At 54.0% G+C, this 17,972-nt stretch overlaps 1 non-coding gene across 1 annotated transcript; it reads left to right on the top strand.

Annotated features, from left to right (window-relative positions):
• The first annotated feature begins 5,708 nt into the window (after positions 1 to 5,708).
• LOC144783529 (U6 spliceosomal RNA) lies at positions 5,709 to 5,815 on the top strand. Its single transcript, XR_013601487.1, has one exon. It is a non-coding gene; the product is annotated as a U6 spliceosomal RNA (small nuclear RNA).
• The last annotated feature ends 12,157 nt before the right edge of the window (positions 5,816 to 17,972 follow it).

Raw genomic sequence — 17,972 nt, 5'->3', positions numbered from 1 at the left:
ATGGTGAATAAAAGTGCCAATAGGTGAAAGGGTGATTGGATAAGGACGGAAGAATGAACAAGTGAGTGAAAGGATAGAGGAATGATGAAAAGATGGATGGTTAAAAGCATAACTGGATGAATAGAGTGACAGGTGAATGGGTGAAATGATGGTTGTACATAAGGAAAGGTTAAAATATGTATGGATATAAGAAATTATGATTGAATGTGTGGGTGGATGGATGATGGGTGGATGGAAAGATAAATGGATGGCAGATGGATGAATAGGTGGAATATGGATGGAAAGGCAGATGGGAGGAGGTAACAGACTAATGTAAATCCTTCTAAGGATGGTTGGGTTTGCTCATTGACGTGCTTGTTGTGATTAGCCAATACCTCCTCGTCCAGCTTCCTCGCCACGGTAATCACTAATGAGCATCTTGCTCCCACAGAAAACTCCAAGCAAAAGTTAACATACTAGTCTCCCTATCCCTCCAACATGGCCCCCAGTGGCAACCACCAATCACATAAAAGGATACAACATCCATATCACAACCTGTTTTTTGGTTTCTGCACTGCTCCGAGTGCTGTTCATGTTCCTGTTCTACAGGTGAGTTGGGGGCGGCGGTCCTGCTTTGGCGGACTCTTGGGCCCCATTCTGATGGGGGGGAGTTGGTTTTCACGCTTGTATTGCCTGTTTCACTCCCCCCTTGGTGGGCACTTAGGGCATTTTTCCCTGTCCTGCTCTAGCGGACTCTGGGATATGCTGTGCCTGTCTCTTTTGTTTGTGCTACGGTGGGGGGCTGGTGTGTCTCATGCGGGTTCCCTTACTCCCACGTGCTTGTTTCTTTTTGCTGTCCTACCGAGAAAGCATATCTTCGTTGTTTTCGTGCCTACGCGGGGGGGTGAGGGCTGGTGGTTCGCTCGCCGGTTCCCTCCCTCCCACATGCATGTTTGATTTCGCTGTGCTGCCGAGTCCTGCTTTAGCAGTCTCTGCGTGACTTGCTTCTTTTCTTACCTCCCGGTGGTGCTGGTGAGTTGCATGGGGGTTCCCTCCTTCCTCGTGGTTGTCCGCTTCCACGTCTCCAGCGGCTGAGCTCGATGGGCTCGTTTACCAGCCTGGGAGGGGGCGTGGCTTCATACCGTCTTGCTGTGGTTTAGCGCGATGTGTGCTGCGCGCCTTCTGGCGGCTAGTGGGGGTGTTGTGCTTGATGTGGTCACTTCTTGGCTGGCTTGTTACTATGTAGGTATTTCCCCTCTAATGATTCGGAGGGTTGACGTCCTGACTCTGGCTTCTATCATGGTTTTCATGGGCATACGGATTGCCGGCCTGGGACGTTTTCCCTATGGTACGTGCCTTGATGTGAGGGGCGGCGGTCCTGCTTTAGCGGACTCTTGAGCTCCGTTTTGGGGGGAGGCTTTGTCATTTGTTCTGTTTTTCTTCCCCCTTGTTGGGCACTTTATGCACATTCCCCCGTCCTGCTTTAGCGGACTAGTGGGGTCTTGCTTTCTGTGTCGGTTCTGTTTCTGCTACTGACACCGGGTCTTGCCTTTGCAGACTCGACGTCGTGTCTGGGGGCCTGATATTGTTCACTCGTGTTGCCATGTCCTGCTCTAGCGGACTCGGCATGTTTGTTGGTGCATCCTGATGCCGCCTTTGTGCTTGTAGCAGTCCCGGCGTGTTTTCCGGGGTGCCCGCCCTCACGGTCCAGGGTTCGAATCCTGCCTTATCTGTGGCGGTTTCCCCTGGTGGTAACTTTTTTTTTTTTTTTTTTTTTAAACCTTTATTAGCGTCAAAAGGATATACAAGTCTAGGCCTACAACCAAGTCGGCCGGCCTCAATACGTAAAGCAATCAAAGGTTCCAAAGCAAACATTACAGAGTCAATCAGCAAGAAGCATAGGCAATACAATCGTAAAAAGGGGAGAATATACCTAGGAACCAGAGGGCCAAGACACAGGAGCAAAAAAGGTTAATTTTATAATATGGGGATAAGGCGTACGACAGGCTCACTTTCAATATAGAGACGTCCGAAGTCCCAGAACCAACCTCAGCGACAATAAGGGGGTTTGGGGCCGCAATACAGGAGAGGCAACACAATTCACATAGGAAGATCGGGATAATATAGACATAATCAACACTTGAGCATTATCATCGTTACATGCCCACCACCCAAACCACAGCTAAGCCAAAACAGAGGGATCGGAGAAACATTACATCAAAACTAACCCGTCATAGTGACCTCTAGGAAAAAGGAGGGAGGGGGGCGGGGGCAAGGAAAGAGGGGAAAGAGGGGGGAAAGAGGGGGAGGGGAGGAGGACAAGGCGAAACAATGAGAAAAAGAAATGAAATACAAAAACGAAAGAAAAAGACACGCCGACACAGGCGTCCCGTGGCGGGAGTACAGGAGAAAACAGGAGTATCAGCACCAGTGAGGGTACAGCAATCGAGAAGAAAAGCAACCGAACCATAAAAGGAGGGTTAACGACGCCACACACCCCACCCCGGACACACCACGGAAGGCAGGGACAGACGCGGCGTTACTATAAAGAGATACAAAAGGGCCATAGAACCATAAGACAAACAACAAATAAAGCCCAACCCACCCAGCCCACCCTGCACCCCTGTAGAAGGCTATGGCCTACCCTTCAGACAGCGTGCCTGTCGCCCTAAACCAGAACCCGAAATATAGCAAGAAAGAAAGAGAGAAGAACGAGACAAAAAGAAACAAAAACAGAAATAAAGAAAACAGGAGGGAGGAGCATAAGAACAAAAATCAATATGGTCGGCCGCCGCCCTCCGCCCAACCAGACAATCGCAGCAAAAACAGACCAGGACGACACCCCATCAAGCGCCATAAAACTTACAGAGGAGGGGACCCCCCACCGCACTATGGGTACAAACAACTGCGCCACTAAGTCGTATACCAATAATCAACCAGGAGTCGTGCATATCACCCCCATCCCTTCCGAACCACAAATCCTACCCACCACATGACAGTGTAAAATGAGATACTCAATACAAGACCAGCACACAATCGAAAAAAATGTTGAGTACTATGTAGACATGGGGGGTAAATCGGTCCGCAAGTGAGCAAAAGTCCGAGCAGAGAGTTTAAATGCATCAGCAAGCGCAGCACGGGTGATGAAGAACAGGAGTTCAGTTTCGCCGCTTGGGAAGGCGAGGGGGGCTCTGTAATAGACAATGGCGAAGCCATCGGAGCAGGTGCAGGCGGCAGTCCACCAATATTCTTAGGCATCTGAGTCGAACGGGGCCGCGGCACAATGTCCAAGTCCCCGGGGTCAGAACCTCAAAAAACAGGGAGCTCCAAAGTCACCGGCACACAAAATGATCTTCGATCAGCGGCAGCAACACTTGCAGCAATCAAGGGGGGCGAGGCAATGGAGTCACTGAAACAAGAGGGCGGCAAGAAGAAACGGCTGCTCAAAATGGCGGCAGATCGTGGCGGACTCACAGGGACATCGGGGGTCAGGGATGCGCGCAGGGATCTCAGAGCTTCCAGGATATCTCTGACTGTAAGCTCACGCTCACCAGACCGGACCCCCGCGCAATTAAGCAACCCAAGCCCGCCGCCACAAGGCGATTCACGTTTCAGAGGGTTTTCGTGAAGTCAGCCCAGTCGCCGCCCTCCGCGACCCCCAAAAAACAGTTCAAAAATGTAGGACTTCACAGAGCTCCGGGGGGTTCCCAGCAATGGCAGCCTTGGTGCCGAAAGGATGTCCGCCCAATGCGGGTCTCCGCCTACACCAGCACCGGCGCCCCCAACAAGCAGAGTCCGGGCGCAGAGGTCCAGGTCCAGGTCCGCCGGACAAAGCAGCGGCGGGGGGGAGGACCCCTTCACAGAATCAGTCCCCGGTGCATCTCACCCACATCAGCCGCGCGGTCACCAGGGCAGGCCCGGATCAGGATTGCCGGGATTTTCGCACAACGGCTCTCATCATTGGTTCACTCTCTCGACCGGGGCCGACAGTCGTCGGATCCCACAGGCTAGGTCCCTGTCTAGGTTCCACGGAGGCCCCAGTCTTACGGAGGGCACAACTTCGGAGCCGCTGCACGTCGAAACCTCCGGGCCAAATGGTGAGTACAAGCGAGGTGTTCCATTTACGATTCTCCGATAATGTGTCGTCTCCGGACAGGATATTATACAGGATACATGATCAGGCCGGAGGGCTGCGGGAGCCGAGCTAAAAGGCGACCATTACGCTCGCGAGCTTGGCTCCTCCCTGGTGGTAACTTTTAGCGAGTTCCTTGTGCGTTTCCCTGCCCGCTTTCCTGTTTGTGGCCACGGCATTTTGTGTCCTGCTGTTGGTCATTTTTTAAAGCGGGCATGTGGGGGGCTGCATTCGCTCGTGGTTTGTGTCCGCTTCTGATACTGCATGTCTTTATGTGGCACCTGCCTCGTGGGTGCTTGTAAGGTTTGGTGTTTCCCTCCCCTTGTGCTTCTGCGTACTCAGTATGTTGTTGGCTTCCCTCTGAGTCGTGCTGGTGGGTCACATACGTGTTTTCTTCTCCTGTCTGCCCCTCTCGTTTTGCATGTTACTGTGTCCTGCTTTAGCGGACTTGATGTTCCCTGCTTTCGGGCCTCCCTGTTTTGCTCGCATGCGAGGGGGTTTGACTGTGGGTTTGTGGGTCCCTGGTTCTAGCCCGGGTTTCGTCACAGTTTAGGCTTCTGCTTTGTATGTCGCAGTGCTGTTTGATATAGTTATCATGTACTTTAATTGCTGCGCTTCTTGGGTTCGTACAGTGACATGCCTGCAGCGTGCTGCTCCCGAACTGGGGCTCTTTTCTATGGTTTCCATGGTGATGGTGCGCTTTTGGGGTGCTCCTCCTTGCCATAGTGGTGTTGGTGGTCATTCTTTTTCCGCGGTCGCGGAGGGTTCTTCTGGTTCTATGGACTCAGTCCCTTGCCTTGCGTTGTTTCGGCAGATGTTGGTTCCTGCGGTGGCGGCTGCCTTGCATGTTCGGGAATCACTTCCCCTTCCCATGAGGGCCTGCTGTGTTCCGGGTCCTTCCCATGTCATGGTGAGGGTGATAGTTGTGGACCTGCATGGTCTTTTTCTGCTGGGGTCGGATCTTGGGGTTCTTCTTCGATGCATCCGTTCCTTCCTGTTGTTTCCCGGGTCCATGATGGATTTCCACTGGTTTCTGTTTTGGATGGTGGAATGTCTCACGGTGGCCTATGTCCGGTGTTGTATCTGCCTTGGTTGGATTGCTGTTTTGGTTCCGTTGCATACCTGTTGGTGTCCTTGGAGGTGTTCCTGCCTCTGCTCATTCATTGGGCTTATGGGTCCCTTCGGTTTGCGAGATGCTTCTCTCCATGCCCCTGTCCTTTTCACCTCTCATATTGGTTTGCCTTTTGGCCTGTGTTCCTCCCCTCGTGTCTTTGCTGCGGTTCTGGCACCTCAGATGCTTCCTGATTCCTTCTCTGGTTTGGGTGTACGTTGGGGCTCACTTGGGACGCTGTTGGGTTTGGTGTTCAGGCATCATACACTGACTTTGCCTCTGGTGTCTGTTTTCGGTCCCTGGTGTCGGGGACTTGCCCTCCAGTGTGGCTTTGCTTGGAGGTCCGGATATGCTGTCCGCCTACTCGTTGGTGGTGCCTTGGGCTACTCTCCCGTGGTCTCTTATGGTGTGTTATGTTGTTTTTCTCATTGACACCCCTATGGTCTGGTTTTCGATTTATGGGTTCCGATGGCTTCCCTAGTGTGGGTGCTCGCTTCAGCAGCACATATAATAAAATTGGAACGATACAGAGTAGATTTGCATGGCCCCTTCGCAAGGGTGACACGCAAATTTGTGATGCGTTCCATCAAGTTGGTGGCTGAGTGTCGGACGTCTGTTCTGACGTCGTCCATTTCTGTTTTGTTCCCTCTCGGATGGTCGCTGCGAGTGCCTGTCTGTTGCCCTGGGGGAGCCTACTCTGGCCGATTCTTGGTTGCGAGGCTGGTGGTCCGTGGGTCTGATTTCTCGCTCCTCCCTTTGCATGGTGCTGGGACCTGTCCTTTTGGGTAGCTTGCCCTTTTTACGGCCTTGCTGTGGGTTCACCATGTTGGTGCCCGGACAGGCTCTCATGTTGTCATGTTCTTCTTCTCTCTGCTGGGAGGGCTGCGGTGTTTGTTCCCTCGGTTTCCTCTGTCGACTCCTTGGTTCCGGGCCGGGGTCGTGGTTGGACTCCCTGTCTGCAGGTTTCTCTCCCATTCAGGGAGTATGTGATGGCAGCATGTCTGTTTGTGATCTTTCCATCCTTGGGGTCTTTTTTATCTGTTCTGGGTGATGGTCCAGCCATTGCGAACGTGTTTGGAGTGTCCGTTGGTGGACTTGTTTGCATATTCGGTCCGTTGCTCGTTCCGTTGTTTCTGTGCTTTTGTGCCTTTTTCCATCGGCATGGTGGATGGATGCATTGTCCTTCGAGTGGCCGAGGGGCCTGTTGTCTGCCTTCCTCTGGTTCCCCTGATTCCGGCGATTTTGCTGCAGTTTGGGTGTGATGGGGCATTGGTGCCTCTGGTAGTTCCGGGTTGACTTCGGCCCTGTGGTTTCTTCTGTTGTTGGTGGCGGTGTTGTGTCCTGGTTGGGCGTAGCCATTCCTTTTGCTTCCATTTCATGGGCCCTCTGGTTCCTCTTCCGGTGTTCCGGTCTGTGTTCCTTCTGGGATGGCTCTTGTGATATTGTTAAATCTAAGGTCAAGGGACAATCGATATTTGCCCGGTGGTATCGCCTCTTTAACCCACGAATTATTAATCAATGAAGAGGCAGGCGCTGGAGACGGGAAGGCAGGAAACAAGGTTTATTCTCTCCGGAGGAGAACACATCAGTTCAAACAGCAGGTACCGTTCTGAGGTGCTCTAACCGCATCTCTGAGGCCTGGCCTCTTATACACAGCTTTATTGCTTTATTACATATAACATATTCATGGCAAATGCTTTGATGTACGGAAAGACATTCTCGGAATCCCCGCTCCAAGCCCGTTCCCACACACATATACAGCAGAAGTCCCCACCCCGGTCACGACAGGTGATGATTATCGCGCAGCTGGACATTCCGCCGGTTCACGGAATGTGGGGGTTTGATCGGATCTCATAGGGTGGGGGCATTGATCAACTCGAGGGTCCTTTGATGAGGGAAGCTTTCTACTGTACGGGGAGGGGCAATAAACAGTATCGGCAGAGCTAGGTGTCGGCCTGGGAACGAGGAAGACAAACGGGCACACAGGAAAAGGGGTTTTGTATCAAAAAGGGCCTGGGACCATAAAAAGAAGGAAGGGAGGTGTCGCGCTGGGGACAGGATGGGGTTCTGAGGCAGAGCTGCGCTGAAGAGGGGTTTATGACCCAAGGCATGTGCGAGCGGGGGTTGTCAGAGTGCGGGCTTTGTGAGGGAGGAGGGCTATGCCGGGGGCCAGTGGCATGCAAAAAGGGTTGTTCTGATCGAGGCACCTAAAATGGCGGGTGCGCACGACAAAAAGTGTGGCATCAGGGAAAAAGGCAAGATGGCGCAGATAATGTTTACCAGACCGTACTAATTTTCCACAATGTATTCCCTGTTCCTGAATGATTGTTCATTTGGGGTTGCGGGTCTTATCCTGCTGTGCGGGCGCCCCTCTTCTTTTATTGTCTTTCGCTTTGCATTGGGTCTCCTTTGCTATTTTGTGTCTGCTCTAGGGTTTGGCTCTTGATCGGATCACAGATACATATTTTGGGGGATCGGTGTTGGTTGGGCCGGCCCTTTCTACCATCCATGTTCGGGGGGCTGCCTTTGGTGTTTTTATTGGTCTCCCTTTTGTGTCTGTGGGGCCTTTGAGGTTCATCTTTTCGCTTCTCCTCCCTGGTGTTCCTTCCGTGGTGTTGGGTGCATTGCATGGGGTTCCCTTTGCTCAGTTGATGTTGGGGGACGTGCTGTGTTTTGTATGTTTGGGCGCTCTTGAGTTCCCTTCCTTCTTTTGTGCCTGCTTGTGCTCTTTATTTGGTCGATTGGTGGAGTTATTGCTTCCTGTTGACTCCTTGGCACATTTTTAAGTGTGTGGCGTGCCTCGGTGTATTGTTGACTCGCACGGCTGCATTTTCTGTGGTGGCATGTTGTTTGTCCTTTTTGCTGCCCTGTCTGGAGCTGTTGCCTTCTCTTCCACTCTCACTCGGTGGATTTGGGGGGCTCTCCTTTTGGTGTCTGTTTCAGTCGGTGGTTCCCTCTCGTCCGTTTCGGGGGCATTCCACTCGTTTTGTGGCAGTTTCTTGAGCCGCCTTTCAGGTTATTTCCGTGGGTGTTTTGCTGGGCGTCCACTTGGTCTTCCCCTCAAGCCTTCTTTCTCATTCCGGCTTGGGGTTGGTGCTTATGTTGCCTTTGCCTCTTTGGTTCCGTACTCAGTGTTTCTTGAGGTGTTTCACTCTCCGTTGTTGTCACTGGTATTTTGTGTTGGACTGCCTTCCGCGTGTGGGCTGTGTTTCCTATCCATGAAGCTGATATTGCTTTGGTATCTGCTCATTATTGATTACTGTGGCGAGGAAGACGGACGAGGAGGTAATGCCCCGGTTACTTACCGGTAATCTTCATTACTCCGAGTCCTAGTCTTCCTCGCCACAGTATAGTTTCCCTTCCCTCCCGGCCCTTTGTTGTGGCATCATGTATGCGGCTTTGATTTACAGGTGGTGATGTGGATCTTGTATCCTTTTATGTGATTGGTGGTTGCCACTGGGGGCCATGTTGGAGGGATAGGGAGATTAGTATGTTAACTTTTGCTTGGAGTTTCTGTGGGAGCAGGATGCTCATTAGTGATTACTGTGGCGAGGAAGACTAGGACTCGGTGTAATGAAGATTACCGGTAAGTAACCGGGGCATTAGTGGAATGGTGCAAGGAGGGTTGTATTTTAATTTTCAGGCTACTCCCTTGGAAGGAGGAAACTGAGAACTCAGTCTGAGACATTTAGAGACAACAATACTGGTGAACAAATGGAACTATATGACATCTTTGAGCTCTGGCACCCAGCAGACGCTAGATCCGTTCACGGACCAGTACAAAGACATTTTAACTGACGCAGCTATGGCCCACTATCTGGCTGTCAGCAGTGAAGACTACAGACGTTCTTGGGGGAACAGGAATATCCCCTTCTGTTAGGCAGGAGGGAGCAAGCAAAGGCACTGCTGCCATATCTATAGTCTGCCGCCAGGGGGCGTAGCCAAGATGGGCAACATGGTTGACGTGTGAACTCGGAGCTCCACGCCGGCCTAACTGAAACCTACTTCAATCTCTTTGGATCCTGGGTCCTCTCACAGCCCACACACTCACAGCAGTAGAGGACACCCGATGGTAGCCTTTTTTGGGATTCTCTCCCCCATGGGAAGACTGGTTCCTAGTCGGGCTCTGAGGACTGGCTGATGGAGTAGCGGACTGCGGAGTAGCGGACTCTCACTTCCACTCCCCAAAGACGTCCTCAGGAGACCCTTTCCCCTCCATTTGCTGGCTGGCGGGAGCCGACTGTCAAAGGCCCGTGGGTGGGGGCGCCGGTGGTGCTGAGCCGTGTAGAGGATCTCTGGGCAACCTCAGGAGTGCAATCGGCCTCCAGTGCATGTATCTGTGGGGGGGCTGCCGCCTCAGAGTGTGAGGACACTTTATGGGGACCCATCTGAGCCACTGCTCCTGTTTGCAATAGGCACACTGCCCAATGCAGAGACTGCAGTGGTCTGGACAGCCCCAGAAGGTGACACGCAGTTGAATTACAGTGGCTCTATCCTTCTGTTGACCGACTCTAATAGGGGACGCCTACCAGCCTCACCGAAATCACCTTCCTTGGGCCCTCTTCCCCTGCTGGAGGAGCAATGTGCACATAGTGGGCATCCCTGAGGGCTAAGAGGGGAAGAACATGGTGGCCTACCTGGAAAAATATATGCGCTCAGAAGTGGATCCAACTCAGCTCACACCATTCTTTGTCCTTGAAAGAGCACATAGGTTCCCTGCCCAGCCGCCAGTCCCTGGTTATCCACCTAGGCCCATGGTTGCCAAAGCCCGTTAATATAAATTTAGGGACTCACTGCTGCAGTGAGCAAGAAAGGCAGACCCGTTTTGAGTGAGGAACAGGTAAATGCCTATGGGGCCAGACTTTATTGAAGCCGTTCAGGCCAAACGAGCCTCCTTCCTGGAGGTGAAGAGGGCGCTGCATAAAGAGGGGGTCCGCTACTCACAATTCTTTCCGGCAAAGCTGAAGTCAATGCTAGGCAGAAAGACCCACTTTCGCCAGGATCCAGATGAAGCATCGACCTGGCTGGAGAGTAGACCTACCGGGACAGACCTGCTGCAGAACAGTCCAGGAGATGTGCGGCCCCAGAACCAGAGGAGACGTCGGTCACAATGGGCTGTGCAGTTTCGGGGGGCGAACGAGGCCTACACAACTGCAACCGGGGTTTCAAGATTATAATGCCTCCCTCTATCGACCTCTCGAGGCCTGTCTTACCGCAACATGTACACAGCTTTTTTACTGCCTCGCCCTTCATAGTCCTCCTGCAGAGGTGGTAGTTGCACAAGGTCACATGGTCCCTGTCTAGAAAATTACAGGTGATATTAAGGCAAAGGTGATGGGCAAATCCCCAGGCCCTGACGGACTCCCCTTGGAGTTTTATGCAGAATTTGTGGGACTGTTGGCACCCAGATAGGAGGAGATGTATGTGGAGGTTTATAAGGCTGGATTACTTCTGGCCACAACCAGCAAGGCTCTGGTGGTGCCCTTGACCAAGTCAATCCCTGGAGGTGACGATGGCCGACTTCCGAGGCCTTTCTATGCTAAATACTGATTTAAAAATATTTAGTAGGGGCGTGGCCAAGATGGTGGTGGTGAGGACGTGTATCTCAGTCCCTCCGGCGCTGCCTGGCATCTAGCTTTGTTAATTGCCCTACCTGATGCCCATCCACGCTGTCAAAGGGGTGGACGGAGGTCCTCTCGCTGTCCTGGTCCCGGTGGTGCCACTATTTCGACGCTAGCTGACGGAGATCCGCATTTTTGCAGCGGCGCGGCCCCGGCGTCCTCCGAGCCTGGCCGGCCTCGTGGTGATCGGAGCTGAGGCCTGTGTACGGCGGAGAGGCGCATCCCGGGCTGTGAGCGGCCGGCCCTGGTGCAGACAAACGGTGTTGGCGGCTGAGGCCGGCCCCCGGAGAACTTGGCGCTGCCTATGCGCTCCTGCTGTGTTTGCGGCGGTTGAGCGGCTCGGGCTGGAAAACGAGGTGAGGAGTAGAGGGGTGGCTGCCTAACGGCTGGGGATCGGTCCGCAGTTCGGCGGACGTGGTGAGACCTCACGCTGGTTCTAATAGCGGAGGGCAGCGAGCGTGGTGGCAGGAGCCCCCCCCCCGCTGCGGCGACCGCTAAAGAGTGGGGCTTGGTGGCCTTGTGGAGCGGCGGAGCTCTGTCACGGCCCGCAGATCGGCCGGCAGCACAGCACATCGGGGCATTGGTGGGACCCTGCCCTCTCCTCCCACTACCGAGGCTGAGTCCTGGGACCGGGCCCGCGATCCGGTTATGGCGTGAGGCCCCCTGCGGGTGCTGGCTGGCGGGGGTGGGTCCTGATTCCAGCGGTGGGTGCGACCCCCCCGGCTGGGCTGGATTGCAGCAGGCTGTGCCCGGTGCTTGCAGGCCGTGGGTCCAGGGCCTAGGGACACTCTGTTTCGGCCCATGCTTCGGCGGGCAAGGAGAGCGCCAGATTACAGGGGCATTGGTGGGCCCCTCCCCCTTGCTCTTGGGGGCGCCTGGGGTGTACCACTGCGGGGCCGGTGGGGGGCCCTTCATCGACCTGCATTTCGGCGGACAGCGACTCAGTGCCTCCACGACTTTGTGCCTCCCTAGTGGGTGCCCCGCTACACGTGGTGGCTAGGAGTGCAGGGCTGGTGAGTCGCTTGTGGTACCTGCACGTCACGGGAGCGAAGCCAGACGAGCCCCATGGAGTGGCTCTGAAAGGGGAGAGCGAGCAGAGAAGAGGAGCGGTAAGTGACCCTGTGACTATCGGTTTGGGCTGCAGCTCCCGTGGAGTTTGAGGGGTCCAGAGTCAAGCAGTCTCCCGGACTAAATACCCCCTGGTTGGCCTGCGCCCGGTGTGGGTTCAGTGAGAGCCTGGCTGGGCTGTCGGCAACGGCGCCCGGGTGGAGAGGAGGTTAAAGGGCTTCAGCCTACGGAGGCCCTGCACCGTAGTGGACTTTGCGGTTGGTGGACCTGGGGCCTACAGAGGTGTAGCGCTGAATGCGTGGGGAGCTTGTTGACTGGCAGGGGCGCGCCATCGGCCTACATATCGGCAGGCGACGTTCACCAGTGGCTGCCCGAGACGGGTCTGAGGGCCTGAAGCAGCGCTACTATGGCAACCAGCAGGGGCAAGAAGGACAAGGCCCCAAAGGACTCCCTGCTGAAGTTAGGGAGCCGTGCTGTCTCGCAGCCGGATACTCAGGCCGCGCAGCTGGAGGATGTGGAGGCTCCGGCGACTAAAGCCTTCATGCTGGAGCTTTTTGCCGCCATTAAGGAGGACATCATGGAAATTTGTTCCCAACTCTCCTCTGATGTCCGTGAAATGCGGTGGGACGTCGACGCCATTGGTGAGAGGGTGGCGACCCTGGAGGAACACGATTTGGGCACTGCCGACGAGCTCCATCAGCTCCAGCAGGATGTTATTCGGCTCACGGAACAGAACTTGGACCTACATGCGCATACCGAGGATCTGGAGAACCGCTCGCGGAGGAACAACATCAGGATCCGAGCAGTCCCCTGGAAGGGAGAGGGGGATAGCCGACTGGAGTATGTGACGGCGTTGTTCCGACAGATTCTGGACGAGGGGGACGACCTTGATCTTCAGCTGGACAGGGTACATCGAGTTGGCTTGCCGAGAAATGCTAAGGCCCCACCACCAGACATCTTAGTCTGTGTCCACGACTTTCAGATCAAGGAACAGATTTTACGCAAGGCACAAGCCCTCCCCTCAGTCCAGTTTCAGGGGCATCAGCCTGCCCTTTTCCAAGACCTAGCGGCCTCTACCCTTATCAAACGTCGCAGCTTCAAGCCAATCACCACGTACTTATGGGAGCAAGGCATCCCCTACTCGTGGGGACACCTGTTTCACATCATTTTTAAGTTCAAGGGGAAACTCTTACAGCTTTGCTCCCTGGAGGCAGCATTTGAGGCACTGGGCTTGGAGAAGTCGGACACTCCCGCTGGTCCAGTCCGGTCTCCCACTCGGCGACACAGGCGTTCCACTGAATGGCAGACCGTGGGGAGATCGCCTCCGCTGGGGAGACCGGGCCCTTCTGCAAGCCTTATGGAAAGGGAGGCCGCCTTTTCCTCGGTGGCACAGGTGACTGACAGCGAGGGTGCTTCTTGAATGCTAATCGCTTGGCCCAGGATGAGTTGCATGGCGGCTTTGGGAGGGGGCACTGGGAGTTAAGACTGTGATACTCACTCCTTTTTGACGCGAGTGAAAGGTGTTGCCCTGTATCAGGGTTAGGTGCGGTGCTAAATGGCGCCACGTTCCCCTTTAAGAATGATTTCCTTGGCGAACATTGGTCATTTCCCAGTTTGCTTTTTCCCCTTTTTGGGGTTTTGTTCTGTTGCAAGGTGGTTAGGGAGGGGTTTTGGGGGAGGGGTTGTTATCGGGGCTCAGCATCAGTTCTCTGGGGGGTAAGGTGTAGGTTGGGGTGACTGGGCGCCTCGGGGGTGTCCTTCAGTGGTCCTGTTTCAGCTGCTTTGTCTAGTGCCTTTGTCCCTCCTCGGCAAATATGGGTAAGGATTTGAAGATTGTCAGTTTGAATGTTCGGGGCCTCAATAACCCTATTAAGGGCGCAGCCATACTATTGCTGTTAGAGAATGCAGAAGGGGATGTGTGTCTGTAGCAGGAGACCCACCTCCTCTCAAAGGATACTAAGAGGATGAAGGACAGGCGCTTCTCCGTGCAGTTGTGGTCCTCAGGTCCAGCAAAAAAACATGGGGTGGCTATCCTATTTAGCGCTAAGGCCCACTGTAAGATCCTATCCCAAGTGGTTGACATTAAAGGGCACTTTCTGGCGGTCCGAGTCCAATGGGGGAACACACACTTCACAGTAGGCTCACTGTATGCCCCAAACGAACGCCAAGAGCCCTTTTTGAAGACGGCACTCGCCGAGGTGTTAGCGTCCCCAGATGTGTATGTGTTGGTGGGAGGTGACCTGAATGTAGTGATGGACCCAGACCTGGATAGATCTGTTGCGCGCTCATATCAAATGGGAGCAATCTCGCAGGGAGGGAAGCAGTGGTTGCAAGACGGAGGGCTGCATGACGTTTGGTGCACTCAACACCCCTAGAGCGCAATTTCACTTATTATTCCGCGGCCCATAAAACTTATGCGCGCTTAGATCACTTCCTGGCTATGACGTCCCTAATGCCCCATTTGTCTGAAGCAGCTATTTCCCCGCGCTCTTTGTCAGACCAAGCCCTTATTTCTGTACAGCTTTCCTGTGGTGGACAGCGGCCACCGTCATCTGGTTGGCATCTGCGGGACTCTCTTCTCAACTCGGAGTCGGCGGTCACTCGCATCAGGGCTACCATCACTCAGTACTTCGTTGACAATGATCGGGATGGTATGTCGCTGGGGTCCGTTTGGGAGGCCCTCAAGCTGGTGGCCCGGGGGGAGTTTATAGCGTTGTCCGCAACATATGCTCGGATACGTAGGGAGAAGCGCGAGGAGTTGGAGACGGAGGTGGGAGGACTAGAGGCGATACATAAAAGGACAGGGACTCCACGCATATGGAGGGAGTTGGAAAGGTAAAGACGCATGCTCAAACATTTTGATTTGGACCGGGTGGAATACGCCCTTTTTCGCTTGCGCCACAAGTTTTACCTCAGCGGGGACAGGGGGGGCCGGATGCTTGCGCACAGGTTGAGGGCTCAGACGCAGCGGTCCGCCGTCCAGGCCATTAGGGATTCTCGAGCAGTGGAGCACACCACTGATTCCCTCATTGCAGATTCCTTCCGGCGGTTTTATCACACCTTGTACCACGGAGAACCCTCTGACCCTGAGCGAGTGGAGGCGTATCTGGCTTCCTGTGGTGTAACACCCCTCTTTCAGGCCTCGGCAGAGGCTTTGGATGCTGAAATACGTATCGAGGGAGTCATTTCCGCGATTACGGGCTGAAACTGGCCAAATCCCCGGGGCCGGATGGCTTCTCGGCCATCTTTTATAAGAAGTTTTGCGTAGAATTGGCGCCCTTTCTAACTCGGCTCTTTAATTCCTTCCTGGAGACAGGGGAGGTGACCCCCTCCATGTCAGAAGCTGCTGTCACGGTCATTCCCAAGCCCGGGAAGGACCCCATGGAGTGTGGATCGTACCGCCCAATCTCACTCCTCAACATTGATGCCAAGCTTTTCGCTAGCGTTCTGGCCGCACGCCTGAGCACGTTAATGGATGGTATCATAGACCCGGACCAGTCGGGATTTATCCCAACGCGGCAGGGGGGGACAACCCTAAGAGACTTTTGCACCTCATGGACTTAGTTCACCGCTCTCGTACGCAGGCCCTCTTTTTATCCATAGACGCGGAGAAGGCCTTCGACCGCGTAGATTGGACGTATTTGTTATCGATTTTGAAAGCCTTCGGCCTGGGGGCTAACTTCCTAAGATGGGTTCGCTGCCTGTATGCGGCCCCGAAGGCGGCGGTCCGGGTGAATGGCTGCCGGTCTACTCTTTTTCCCATCTCTCGCGGGCTGAGACAGGGGTGCCCCCTGCCCCCGCTGCTTTTTGCGCTCTATATGGAGTACTTTGCTCAGCGAGTGCGGTCCAATGGGGGCATTTAGGTGGTTCGATTTGGCGCAGACATGCACAAAAATCAGCCTGTAGGAGGACGATGTGATTCTCTTGCTTACACACCCTTGCACCTCCTTGCGGCACCTATCGACAGAATTGCACGAATTTGCTGGTGATACGGGATTTAAAGTCAATTTTTCCAAGTCGGAGATAGTTAACGTGTCGGTCCCTGCTACTGAAGTGCAGGATCTACAACAGGATTTTGGCTTCCAGTGGGTTCACTCTGACATTCCGTACCTAGGAATCCGCCTTGCCCCCCTCTATAGCCCAGACAGTTTCTATTAACTACAAGCTCTTAGTCGATCAAACAGTCAAATCATTGTCCGACTGGTCCCGTCTCCAGCTAGCCTGGTTCGGTAAGCTAGCGGCAGTTAAAATGACAGTGCTCCCTCGCATTCTGTACTTGTTTCAGCTGCTTCCTCTGAGCCCCCGCCGGGTACCATACAGAAACTGCAAGGATTGATTACCAAGTTCTTATGGAATCACAAACGTCCACGGCTTGCCTTCTCGTTGCTTACGGCCCCTAAGGCCAGGGGTGGGTTGGGCTTTCCCTCACTGAAAGCGTACTACCAGGCGGCCTGTCTGCGATTCATTCTCGAATGGAACAGACATTATTCCAGTAAGCACTGGAACTTTATAGACCAGACGGTGGCGGGCTGCAATATTTGGCGTGAGTTATGGCTCCCTCGAAAGCACAGAGCTTGGGGGTCTATATTCTTCGCCTGTGACATCGCCAACTATGAAGGCGTGGGACCAGTTGGCGCAGCGTAAAGGTTGGACCACCTTTCCATCGCCCATGATGCCGAATGTAGGCAACCCAGAGTTCCCGCCTGGCTGCTCGTCCCCGAACTTTCAGCGCTGGAGGGAGGAAGGTTGCAAGTGAGTGGGCCACCTCTTTGATCTTGATGGTCTAATCTCGTTCCCCTCACTCCGCCGAGGCCACTTCTCTCTCTTAGAATCTGACGCATTTCCTTATTCGCCGGTGGCGCATTGGGTCACTCAGCCCCCTAACGTTGCTGCTATGTCTCGCCCGCTGACAGCCCTTGAATGTTGGGTGGTCAGCAAGAAAGATGATCGCAAACTTATATCTGACTTATACGCCATGACCATTGCTCGCCCTAAAGCTTCGCATACTAAAGTGCAGGTTCGCTGGGAGACGGAGTTGGGCCGCCCGCTGTCGCATAAGGAGTGGGAAAGAGTGTTCTACCGCGCGCACCACACTGCTGCCAATGTGGCGGGTGCAGAGTCAGCCTATAAGGCGGTGGCCTACTGGTAATATACCCCAGCTCGTATTAAGCCCTGAGACCAAAAACATTCAGGCCTGTGTTGGAGGGGTTGTGGTGCCCCGGGCACCTTGACACACCTACTATGGCACTGCCCGAAGCTAGAGCGCTACTGGAAGGCCGTCCTTGATGATCTGGACGATGAGTCTCACATCACGTTTCCTAGGGCTCCTGAACATGTGCTGCTAGGGCTTCCACATGCAAAAGCATTTCCCTTGCGATCTATGAGGGGTAAGCAGATTGCGTTGGCCTTGTTAGCAGCGCGCTTAGTCATCCTTGCACAATGGAGATCCACTAATTCTCCCGACCCTAGGGATTGGATCCAATGGCTGTGGGATCTATTGGCTATGGAACGACTCTCGCTGTGCATGGATGGCAAGGGGGCGAACTATGCGGAGTTGTGGGAACCATTCATTCATCTTCTATCCAGAGATCTGCGTGAGTTAACGTGTCCAAAATGTCAGCAGATCCTGCAACTTATCCCAGTGGAGTCTCGGGTACAGCCCAAAGGACTTGACTGCTCTGGGAGGTGTTGGGGGGAGGGTGTGACTTAGAGCGTAATGGGAGTAGATGAGGTTGATGCGGAGGAGGGTGGTGGGGGAGCTTTGTTTTCATTTCTTGTTCCTGTTTCTATTTTAATTGCTTTAAATTGATGGCTGTGCTGACTGCTCCTCATGGAATTGAATTCGCCCTCACGGGGTTGCCCTCCGGGGTGTAGACCCAAACGCTGTGTTAGTACTACTGGATCTTGCTCTGCCGGCCAGTGGATGTAGGCAGCCGAGCTGTGTTATGCGCTGTTATGCTGCTCAATAAAAATGATTGATTCTAAAAATATTTAGTAAAGTGCTCGCCGCTCGGTTATTATCCCATATGCAGGACCTGATCCACACGGATCAAAATGAGTT

The sequence above is a fragment of the Lissotriton helveticus genome, chromosome 9, assembly GCF_964261635.1.
Source record: "Lissotriton helveticus chromosome 9, aLisHel1.1, whole genome shotgun sequence".
Classification (NCBI taxonomy): Eukaryota; Metazoa; Chordata; class Amphibia; order Caudata; family Salamandridae; genus Lissotriton; species Lissotriton helveticus.
Note: the sequence above shows the minus strand (reverse complement) of the source record. Positions and strands in the feature narration are given on the sequence as shown.